Source organism: Monodon monoceros, unplaced genomic scaffold (assembly GCF_005190385.1).
Source record: "Monodon monoceros isolate NGI ecotype Baffin Bay Population unplaced genomic scaffold, NGI_Narwhal_1 Super_Scaffold_10, whole genome shotgun sequence".
Classification (NCBI taxonomy): domain Eukaryota; kingdom Metazoa; phylum Chordata; class Mammalia; order Artiodactyla; family Monodontidae; genus Monodon; species Monodon monoceros.
This window is the reverse complement of record NW_021703766.1, coordinates 41,423,548-41,433,801: the sequence shown is the minus strand read 5'-3', so window position 1 is coordinate 41,433,801 and position 10,254 is coordinate 41,423,548. Positions and strand designations below refer to the sequence as shown.

At 43.8% G+C, this 10,254-nt stretch overlaps 1 long non-coding RNA gene across 1 annotated transcript; it reads left to right on the top strand.

Moving 5' to 3' along the window:
- The first annotated feature begins 235 nt into the window (after positions 1 to 235).
- On the top strand, positions 236 to 6,909 carry LOC114907215. The gene is made up of 3 exons (XR_003796696.1): positions 236 to 467; positions 2,725 to 2,895; positions 3,847 to 6,909. It is a non-coding gene; the product is annotated as an uncharacterized LOC114907215 (long non-coding RNA).
- The last annotated feature ends 3,345 nt before the right edge of the window (positions 6,910 to 10,254 follow it).

The following is a 10,254-nucleotide window of genomic DNA, read 5'->3' as shown; positions in this document are numbered from 1 at the left end:
GCAACGGGGCCCCTCTCGGGTCGCGCCCACCCCCTTCTTGGTCGGTCTCCCCTCCCCCATTGAAGCTCCGCGGAGTCAGAGCCCCGGGACCCGAGGCGGAGCCCAGGTGTGGCCTGGGGGGGCGCGACTGGCGTGGGAGGGGTGACCCCAGGGCTGCCCAGCTGCGGGCCGGCGTTTGTCCGGCGGGGCTGCGCTGGGGGCAGGGGACCCGGAGGGCCCGAGGTGGGGGCGACAAGTCTGTTTCCGCCCGGCCTCCGCCTGCTCCGGCTAAAACGAGTCTTTCCGGTGGGGCTGCCCAGCCGGGTCCGCCCTCCCCAGCCTCCCGGAACCCGCCCGGAAACGTGCAGTACCCCGCCCGGGCCGAGGGCGAGAGCAGGCCGGTGGGTGGAGCGCTTGGAGAGGCGGGAGAGCCCGGGTCCTGGGTTCCAGCCCGGGCCGCGAGCCCCGGGGCCCCTCTTTCCATTCCGGTGAGTCCCCAGGGCCACCCTGACAGACGGTTTTGGGAAAGCTTCCTGGGTGATTCTGGGAATCAAGGGTCCAGACTAACCTTATTACTTTACAGCTGGGAAAACGGAGGCACAGACTGTCCCAAGGCCACACCAAAAGTTAGCAAACCACGAGGAAGCCAAGGGAAAGCCTATGGGGAGAGACCCGACAGAGACCGGGATTTTTCCCAGGCCCTGAGTCCTGGGGGTCTGGAGTAGACAAGAGGGGCTACGAAGGCCTGGGCGCCCGCTGCCCCGACAGCTTCCCTGGGGGTGGACCGAGCTGGATCACCGCGACGGCCCCCAGCCTCACGAAATTGAGGAAGATGCCTTTCTTTCCTCAGTCGAGGAGTAGAGATTCCGTTTAACCTCTGCAGACAGTACGACAGGTACCACTCTCCCTCCCAGCCTGGCGCCAGCAGGAACCCGAGGGCATGTCAACAGGAGCCAGGAACTGGAGGCGAAGCATCCTTCATTTCCTCTGCGGCGGTGGAACAAGTGAGGTCTCTGGTTGCCAGAATCTGGTTTTTCAAAATCGTAGCATGCTGGCACCGAAAGCGGGGGTACCCTGAAGGACTCTTTTATCTGCTTAACCTTGAATCAGGCTTGCAATCAGCATTTGATCAAAAAGCTTGGCCAGTTTCTCAAAATGCAAAATCAATCGCCGATTTTACTTTTTTACTTGGCATTTCCTTGGGATAGTCTCGGTTCTGGGGATGAAAGATTATAAACTGTTGTCTTAAATTCTGTCCTGATTAGCATCTTTCCTCAATTCAGGATTTCCCTGGAGCCAGATCTTTGCAGCTTCAGGATTATGACTTTTTTAAAATATAAGTTTGATGAATTTTTATCGGTTCTCTAAATTAGAAACTCCCTTAATTACAGGAGAAAACATTTTCAAAGAGAAAGGGTAGACCTTTAGAACAAACCCGGGAGCAATGCTTCTAAAGAAAATCTCAGGGCAGGCAGGTCCTCAGAACCAAGTGAGATGGTCTTTTCTGCAGCCGTCAGGCCCACCGTCTTTCAGTTAACTCTTGACTAAAAAATAAAGAATAAATGAAGGTTTGCTTAAAGCTGTTCATCCTCCTGCAGAGGATTCTAACTTGAGAGAAAGCATGGTCTTGGTTAAATTGTTTTAAAATTGGGCTTGGGTGGCCAGATGGTAGATGAGGGGAAATTTCCCCTTGTAAAAGTATTTCCAGTTAATAAATGAAGAAAGAAAGATAGAACATCACCATTTTGTATTCCTAATTAATTAATGGATCTAGGCATGATCAGCTATGGCTACTAAGTCTTGAAAAGAGAGAACCCACATGATGTGCTAATGGAAAAACTCAGCACAAACTCTGAAGTCATCTTGACGCTCCTTACAGCCCTGCCCCCACACAAATCAAAGCTGCATCTGATCAAGCCTCATCTGGATCAACAACACTACGGGAACATAATCAAAACTATTCACATCTTGTGAAACTACAAGTGACTCAGTTCTTTAATAATTACTTGCAAGGAAAATATTGCATTTAGATTCTAAATCAAATAAATGGTAAAAAGAAAAAAGTGGCATTCACAGGACACTTGTAAATTTGAACACCAGTGTGGTATTTGATATTTAAAAAGTACTATTACATTATTTCAGAATGATAATATGGTTACATTTTTAAGTATTTAAAAATATTTTAACATTTTCGATGTATTTTGGAAATATGTGCTAAAATATTTACAGATGATATGATATCTAGATTTTATTTTAAATAGTTTTATGTAGGACTCTCCTGGTGGCACAGGGGTTAAGAATCCACCTGCCAATGCAGGGGACACAGGTTCGATCACTGGTCTGGGAAGATCCCACATGCAGCAGAGCACCCAAGCCTGTGTGCCACAACTACTGAGCCTGCGCCCTAGAGCCCATGAGCCACAACTACTGAGCTCGTGTGGCTAGAGCCCATGTTCCGCAAGAGAAGCCACCGCAATGAGAAGCCCGCGCACCACAATGAAGAGCAGCCCCCGCTCACTGCAACTAGAGAAAGTCCGCATGCAGCAACAAAGACCCAATGCAGCCAAAAATAAATAAATTTATTTTTTTAAAAAAAGATCTAAATAGTTTTATGTAGTAGTAAGGAAAGTAGGTGAAGGTATAGATGGAAACAAGGTTGAATATTAGTAATAAGTACATGGTGGTTCATTTTATTATTCTTTTTTTTTTAATGTTTAAATTTTTTTTATCTTTTACTTTTTGCAGGGCGTTTTCAAACTTGGGAACCTGCCTTGAAGCCTGACTAAATTGTCTGGGTTGGAGCTCAGGACGACTGGCCCATGTCTTGCTCTGTGAAATTACACATGTCATTTCTCACTTGTCCGTTCAAGAAACACTATGGAGGACCTTCTGTCTGCTTGAGAGCTGACACTTCAGGTTAGAAAATAACAAAGAAGGAAGCCACCAAATGGAAGCATGGAAGGCTTTGCAGAAGAACTGATGTTTGATATGGGTTCTGACAGATGAAAAGGAGCTCCCTGAGTGGTGTCAGTTCATCTTCTATAAGATAAGGTGGTTAGACTAGGTCTACGTGGAGGACCCATTTAATCCTAATAGATTCTGTGGTTATAACCTGCCCGTAATCAACTTTTTCTTCTCTGTGTGTCCCTCCAGGGAGTTGAGAGACCACCATGGACTTCCTGTCATCATTCTTTATTTTGTTAGCTGAAGCAATCCAAATTGAGCTGTTGGTCTTGAGTCTCCCAGTTGTGTTTGGAGGCCAAAGCATTATCATGTTAACCAGTCTGTAACCTTCTTAGGGATTGGTCTCTTGGGCTCATAGATTTATTTCCATCCATCTAGTTCCCAAGGCATTTCACTTAGTAACTGTAGCTATACCAAGCTATACCAAGGCCCAGCCATTTTGTTGAGCCATTCGCTCATCAAAACATGGGTGCCTGTAGTCGATACCCTCAGCCTTCCCAACTGCTTTTATCTTCCCTCTCTTCCTGTAGGACATGCAGTTCGATATTCAGCATGCATCCTGGCCTTTGGGTTAATTGTTCATCCTGATACTCTGCCAAAACAGGTTGAACTTTGTGCTTTGATGGCCTTTTCACCCATGTGACATGAACCATCTGTTGGGTCAAAGCTTAAAACAGCAATTGTCATTTGACAAGTAGTTGGCAGTATCACATCTCTACTCTGTTATGGAAAATTATTTTTCTGTTTTCATCTTCTCAGTTTTTGTGGATGTTTGTACTTTAAAAGGACAATTTCTGAAACTTCTGGAGAAGTAAGATAAGACTGTTTAAATTTGGTTGCTATATGTTTGTTGAATGAGTTTGCTTGGCCTATCATGCTGAGTCTAATATGTTGTCTTTTTAGGGATCTGGCTGCATCTAGCCGTGTGATCCAGAGCCTGGTGGAGGGCTGGGAATGCTAGCAGCTCCTCTAACTCTTACTACTATAAACCAGAGGTATACTTCACTGTGGGAAAAATATTGGGAAATTAGCTGTGATATATTGTATGTTTCCAGTGATTGCTCAAAAGCTTCTTATATTCATTTAATTAGAATAATTTACCTTAATAGAAAACTATAATTTTCTACTTTTTCCAATCAGTTGAACCAATGTGTACTTTTTTTTAACCCACTCAGATGGAATTTATTACACCAAAGCTAATACCCTAAACCTGAATTTTTGTGCTAACCATCATTATAACTGAGCAATTATGCTATAGGAATAGTTGAGACCTCTGCTTCTGGCTCTGAACACCAGCCTGGATCAAACCAAACCTCCCACCTCAAACAAGCAGAACAGCTGGATAATTTAAAAAATCTGTCTGACAGTAAGAACCTGAGAGGGCAAGATCCTGGAGAGAATGGAAACATAGAAAGGTGAACCTGACATTTGACATTTGTCTTAGCTTGGGCTGCTATAAAATATACCATAGACTGGGTGGCTTAAACAACAGACATTTATTTCTAACAGTTATAGAGGCTAAAAGTCCAAGATCAAGGTGTCAGCAGATTCGGTTCTTTGTGAGGGCTGGCTGGCAGATTGCCACCTTCTCTCTGTGTCCTCACATGGCAGAGAGAGGAAGTTCTGGTGTCTCTTCCTCATCTTATAAAAGCACTAATCCAGGGACTTCCCTGGTGATCCAGTAGTAAAGAATCCGCCTTCCAATGCAGGGGATGCGGGTTCAATCCCTGGTTGGGGAACTAAGATCCCCCATTCCGCGGGGCAGCTAAGCCCACACGCCACAACTACTGAGCCCACTTGCCTCAACTAGAGAGAGAAAACCTGCGCACCACAACTAGAGAGAAGCCCATGTGCGCTGCAACAAAAAGATCCTGCTTGCCGCAACGAAGACCCTGCATGCCACTACAAAGACCCGATGCAGCCAAAAAAAAAAAAAAAAAAAGCGCACTAATCCAATCATAGAGGCTACACCCTCATCACGCCATCTGAACCTAATTACCTTCCCAAGGTTTCATTTCCTTATATCACCACGTTGGGGGCGAGGGCTTCAATATATGAATGGGGGGGCACAAATATTTAGTACATAACAGCACTATTATTCCCTTCAAGGCATTTACCTCTTCACTGCCTCTTCAAGGCAGTGATTTCAGTGCTAAGAAGCTGAGCAAAGCTTTGGCAGTCTCAGAGAGGCCCTGGTAATATCCTAGGCTTTTGGTTAGGACCTTTGAAAGGTTATACCAGTAGTAAGGGCAAATCAAAAAAGGACCAACTCTCACAAAGGTACAGCTTTGACTCAAACCAGATTAAGATGGTCTGCCTCTATACTAACTGCATTACAAAGCAAAAGAAAATCTCTGGAGAAACATAGCATCATCCACAATACCACATTGATTCTATAATTTTTCATGTACAACCTGTAGCTGTTGATCAAAATTTACTAGGCATACCAGGAGACAAGACCGAGTCACCCTAAACCAAGAGAAGAAATAGTTAATATAAACTGACTCACAGAAATCCAGTTATTAGAGTTATCAGATATAGACAAATATAGATAGAATAACCTCTGATCAATACATTCAAGGGGATTAAAGACAAAATGGAAAATTCCAACAGGTAATAGAAGTATATAAAAAAAGAATCAATAGAAATTTTATAACTGAAAAAGTGTAATTAAAAGTAACAGGTGAGTTCAAAGAAGATTAGACATAGATGAAGAGAGGATTAGTGAATTGGAAGATAGAAAAAAATATCCAAAGTGATGCATCAAGAGACAAAAGAATGGAAAATACAGAAAGAGTATGTCGTATTTTGGACATAGTGAAAAGGTTTTAACATAATTGTAGTTGAAGTCCCAGAAGAGGACAGGGAGAGAGAGAATTGAACAGAAGCAATATTTGAATAGATAATGGCCAGGAATTTTCCAAAGTTGTTGAAAGACATAAATCCACAGATTCAAGAATCCTTTTAGAGACCTAAGCAGTATAAATATAAAGAACATCACACTTAGACACATCAGAGTAAAACTACCAAAAATCAAAGAATAAGAGATAATCTTAAAAGTAGCCAAGTAAAATGACAGATTACCTTCACTGGAACTATCCTAAGACTTAGTGCTAACTTTAACAGAAACCATGAAAGCCAGAAGACAATGAAATAACATCTTTACAGCACTGAAAAGCTAATCTAGAATTTTTTAGATGGGATCTTCGTTGTGGCTTGTTGGATCCTTAGTTGTGGCATGGGGAGTATTTAGTTGCAGCATGCAGGGTCTTTAGTTGTGACCTACAAACTCTTAGTTGTGGCATGTGAGATGTAGTTCCCTGACCAGGGATCAAACCTGGACCCCCTGCATTGGGAGCATGGAGTCTTAGCCACTGGACTACCAGGGAAGTCCCTGGAATTTTTTAACCAATAAAAATACTTATCAATGATGAAGGTTAAATGAGGTTATTCTTAAAATAGACAAAAAACGAGAGCATCTGTTACTAGCAGATATCTACTAAAAGAAGTACTAAAGGAGATTCTTTTAGGCAGAGGGAAAATTGTCATAAGTGGAACTTTAGAAATGCCAAAAGGAATGAATGTAGAAAGCAGCAGAAAGAGAAAATAAGTGGGTAAATCTGACCAAAATAATATCTTGTGGGGTTTTAAATACATATAGAAAAACATTTTAACTATATATATATATAAGAATAAAAATGTATGACAGCAATAGAACAAGAAATGGGAGGGGAGTGAATAGAGTTAAGATGTGTTAAGGTTCTTACACTGTTCAAGAACAAGTAAAATTACGAATCTTTTTTTTTTTATTTTAATAAGTTAAGATGCATTTTATAATGTCTCAGTGTGCTTGGGCTACCATAACAAAATAAGATAGACTGGATGGCTTAAACAACAGAAATTTATTTTCTCACAGTTCTGGAGATTGGAAGTCAGAGATTAGGGTGCCAGCATGGTCAGGTTCTAGTGAGGGCTCTCTTTATGTTTTTTTTTTTTCTTTGCGGTACGTGAGCCTGTCACTGTTGTGGCCTCTCCCATTGCGGAGCACAGGCTCCAGACGCGCAGGCTCAGTGGCCATGGCTCACGGGCCCAGCCACTCCACGGCGTGTGGGATCTTCCTGGATGGGGCACGAACCCGCGTCCCCTGCATCGGCAGGTGGACTCTCAACCACTGCGCCACCAGGGAAGCCCTGAGGGCTCTCTTTAGATGGCCCTCTTCTCCCTTTGTCGTCAGATGTCAGAAAGAGAGAGAACTCTCTGGTGTTTCTTCTTATAAGAACAGCAATCCTATCAGGTCAGATCCTTATGACCTCACTTAACCTTAAATACTTCTGTAAAGGTCCTGTCTTCAAATACAGTCACACTGGGGGTTGGAGCTTCAACATATAAGTTTGGTAGGGGGACACAATTCTGTCCATAACATAATCTCTAGGGTATATATATATCAAGCTAATACTAGAGGGATAAATGATGTGAAAATAATTACTTCAAAAGAAAACAAAGAAGGTGAGGCAAATAGAAAAAGAAATAGAAACATTGTAGCTTTAAACGTAAATATGAGGGAATTCCCTGGCAGTCCAGTGGTTAGGACTCGGTGCTTTCACTGCCATGGGCCCAGGTTCAATCCCTGGTCGGGGAACTAAGATCCTGCAAGCCATGCGTCGTGGCCAAAAACAAAACAAAGCAAAACAAAACTAAATATGTTAGTAATTAAATCAAATATAGATGAACTAAACATTGCCATCAAACTACAAAAATTGACAGACAGGATAAATAACGGAAAACCAGCTACATATTGAGACACACCTTAGGCATGAGGATAAGAAAGGTATAAAGTGCAAAGATAGGAAAAAATACTCCATGCAAACAATGACTAAAGAGGTTGTTGGAAGGCAGAAATATCAATATTTCTAATGTGACCACACAAATTTGCCACTATCGATAACAGTTAATGGAAAATGTATTTTTCTGAATTTTATTGGATCAAATTGATTGTTCTCACGTCTTTGAAACTAGTCATTTCCTTAAAGTAGGATCACACTCTGACATACCCACATGCCATCCGTATTCAAAGAGTCAGGTGCCAGGAGCCTCCTGCCAGCCTGAAAACCATTCTGTTGAGTCTGGCAGTCTGTGTGTATGTAGTGTGTAGGCATTCGAAGCTTTCTTTCCATTCACCCCAAGTTTGCTGAGCTTTGCCAAAGGTCAGGTTCAGTGTTGGGCAGTGCCTGTCCTAGTGGAGCTCAAAACTCCAGAGAGAGCTAGGCATGTGTGGATAGGACCCCCAAATATCTGAATGTGCACTGTAGCAAAGGCACGGGAACCTGATGAGAAAGGGACTCATTCTTCCTGCCGAGTTCCTTTCTCCCTTCCTCAAATATTCATTGAGCACCTACTATGTCCCAGGCTCATTAACATGTTTTTTTTTTCTGACGTAAGACCCATATTCTTTCCAAAAAACTATGTCATCTTTTTTTTTTTTTTAAAGTGGGGAAGATTTTTCTCCCCAGTCAGTGAATTTTGTGAAATATCTATAAATTAACAGCAAACGGGCAAATACAGAGGCCGAGGCAGGAAAAACAGGAAAGGAAACCAGCCCTTTTAGAGCCACCATTGTTTGTTCTCTCACTGATCCCCATAATAACCTAATTTGGGAGGTGTGGATACCCTTTACAGATTGGAAATTCAGGCACAGAGAGGTTAAGTAACTTGCTCTAAGGCCCCAGCTTACAAATTGAGGAGCTGATCTATAGACACCAAGTCTTTTGACTCCTGGTCCAGTGTTCTTCCTGTACCAGGCAGCTGAGTAATAGGTGTCCTAGAGACCTTCTTCACTCGCGGAGCCCCTGGGCTTGGGGGTGGCGTTTGTGAAGCAACATGAGGAGCCTGGGGGAACACATTTCAGCCTCTGTGTCTGCTATGCTCTCAGGTTGAAATGCCCAGATGTCCCACGTGGGGTTGGATGCTGGTGCCTCCTCCACCCACTGCTCACCCCTTGGCCTCCCTATCTTTGGGACTTTGCATCAGCCTGTCATCTACTGACAGGTAATAAGATAGAGCATTTGAAGGTGGGTGAAGGCCTTTGTCTTTGTGGGTCATCCTCTCGTCATCAGGGTCCTAGCATTTTCTTGACAGTTTCCAGAAGGTTCTATACTCATTAAGAACTGGCATTTGCATAGATGGCTCTGGTGCAAGGTGTTCACCTAGTCCTTTGGGCCAATAGTGTAGCTTCAGAAGCAGACAGGAGAAAAGCAAAGAAAAGACTATTCACAGGTGTCTTAGTCTGCTCAGGCTGCCTTAATAAAATACCATAGACTAGATGACTTAAACAACAGAAATTTATTTTCTCAAAGTTCTGGAGGATGGAAGTCCGAGATCAAGATGCCAGTATGGTCAGGCTCTGGTGAAAGCTCTCTTCCTGGTTTGCAGTAGACTGCCCTCTCACTGTGTCCCCACATGACAGAAAGAGTGAGCTCTCTGGTATCTTAATAAGACCACTAATCCCATCATGAGGGCCCCACCCTCATGGTCTCATCTAACCTAATTACCTCCCAAAGGCTCCATCTCCAAATACCATCACATTAGAGGTTAGAGCTTCAACATGTAAATTTTGGGGGACACTGAAAGTCCATAGCCACTGGTTTTGTGCCTTTGGGCAAATCTCTTCATCTCTTACCAGTGTAATGGGCAGATTATGATTCAAAAGGGGTAGAAAGTAAGAGCCCCTGCCCTGCTGTCTGTTCTTTCCCCTTTGTCTTTTCAGAGGCCCTTTGGCAGCTTCACAGCCAGGGCTCAGGAGGGGCCAGTCTCCCTTACTGAGAAAAATGACCCCAAGCACGCTACATGCAGTTTCTCCAAGTGAGTTTGGAGGAGGGGGGTAGCAGATGTCTCAGGTGGTGTTGAGCATGCGTCTAGGCACCTGGCAACCTAAGGAAGGTGGCTGTTGTTCCCATCTGAAGGTCAAATCATTAAGCAACCTTTATATCTTTCATAGGTTTCCCAATTAGCTTGTTTTTAAACCTCCAAAGTTTGAACCTTGTAAGTTTATCTGCTGAAAACGAAGATGCTATAGAGGCTGTTGCCCCATTTTCCCTTGGATGGACTCAGTCTCCCTGCCCCAGCCCCACTTCCTCTGGTCCTCAGGAGAACCCAGCTACTAGATCTTTCTTTTGGGGACCCAGCCACCTAGTCTCTGGTAGGACCTCACCCTGTGTGCTCTAGGGTTCCAAGTGGAGGCTCAGACACCCAGCCTAGCCCTGCCTCAGGTGCTGGGCCTGCACCACGAGTCCGAGTGGGGGAGTCTAAGCCTCA